This window comes from Octodon degus, unplaced genomic scaffold (assembly GCF_000260255.1).
Source record: "Octodon degus isolate 3935 unplaced genomic scaffold, OctDeg1.0 scaffold00251, whole genome shotgun sequence".
Taxonomy (NCBI): Eukaryota; Metazoa; Chordata; class Mammalia; order Rodentia; family Octodontidae; genus Octodon; species Octodon degus.
Genome location: NW_004524827.1, coordinates 607,721 through 609,186, shown reverse-complemented (window position 1 = coordinate 609,186; position 1,466 = coordinate 607,721). Strand labels below are relative to the sequence as shown.

The window sequence follows — 1,466 nt, the reverse complement described above, 5'->3', positions numbered from 1 at the left end:
TGGGGGGTTTTGAAAGTGGCGGTCGGATCCGGCGGGTTGTTTTGGGTTTTTTTTTTTTCTCTCTTTTTTTTTTTTTTTTTTTTTTGGTGGCGCTTCGGGATTGTTTGGGGTGTTCGCTCTTCAGCGACTTGGAGGCGAATGGAACGCGCAGGCGCCATCTGTCGGCCACGAACCCGCGGCCGGCTCCCGTTGGGAGGGGGCGTCATCTAGCGGCCGCCAGGCGGTACTGCAGCGCCAAGCTCTGCGCCCTCCCACCCCGCGTCCTGCTCCCCGCCAACGACCAATCGTGGCCGCCCGACTCCCGGGTTTGGCGTCTCCGACGCCTGGTGTAGAGAGGCGCCCGCAGGGGCGCGCCGCCGAGTGGGGTAAACAAGGTGCCGTGCCCGCGATTGACTTACTCAGTGGTTTGGACGCGCTTCCGCCGCGGACTCCATGGGGCCAGGGTTCCTGTTTTTATTAGGGGAGCAGAGAAAGGTGTGGAAGGGAGGGCAGTAGGAATGTCCGGTGCAGCCCCGGCCGTGGGAATGGGCAGGCTGGGCTCGCGCGCTGACTTGCTCCTCCGCCCTCGCGCAACCCCACGGTGCTGCCCAGTGGGGCATCACCCTTCTAAGTCCCCTCCTCCGACACGCCCCGGCGATGGGCCTGGAGCCGCGCGCCCGACCCTCGCCTCACTCCGGTAGGACCCATTCCGGCCGCAGCGTCCAACTTGCACAACTCTCCCCATGCCCCTGAGCGACTGACCGGGGTTGGCACTTGGGGTCGCTTTTGGTTGGTGTTTTTGTTTGTTTTGTTTTTCCTTCTTCGATTTGAGGATAAGGAACCCGATTCTTTACCAGAAAGACTTAGCACTGGAAAAAAAATACATTTCTTCCTTCGCAATCCACGCACTGTTCTTGTACCGAAAAAGACAGTCCCATCTCAAGGTCTAGCCGACTTAGGGAACTGGGCCACTTGGCTGGGCTAGGCGCAGCACCGATTGATTCTCCCCCACCCGTCCACACACACCACTCCTGCGCACACACACACACACACACACACCCCGGCTCTGGAGGCGGAAGAGGCGAGCAGAGTGGAGGGAAACGGCAAAGGGCAGGGGCGGGCTGGGACCTGGCCGGGTTTCCGCCCCTCCCCCTGGCACGCACTGCCTTCCTGGAAATGGGGGGCGGGAGGCGCCCCGGCGCTGGGAATTCAGCTTCCTTTTAACCAGCCCCCTCCCCACGGTGTTTAAAGTAGCAAAGCACCCCTTCCGCTCCTACGACCCCAGAAACTAAAGTCCATCACCTTTCTTGTGTGTGTTTGGTTCGAGTCCAGCATACCGGACCTTTGACTGCTGAGAACTTTGTACGCAGGGGAGGAAAAGCCCAGGGACGGCCTGACCCTTGGAAGCGCCACTCTTCCTAGGACAGGAAGAAGTGACCTATTAAGTGTCTCCGTGACTGTTCCAGAAGTTCTGGGCGCATAGAATG

General features: G+C 60.1%; 1 protein-coding gene across 1 annotated transcript in view; it reads right to left on the bottom strand.

Moving 5' to 3' along the window:
• Stag2 (stromal antigen 2) overlaps positions 1-563 on the bottom strand; it is a 155,879-nt gene extending 155,316 nt beyond the window's left edge. The window contains exon 1 of the mRNA XM_023706328.1: positions 399-563. The gene's annotated coding sequence lies outside the window, so the exon portion shown is untranslated. The remainder of the gene's footprint in view (positions 1-398) is intronic.
• Positions 564-1,466: the final 903 nt, after the last annotated feature.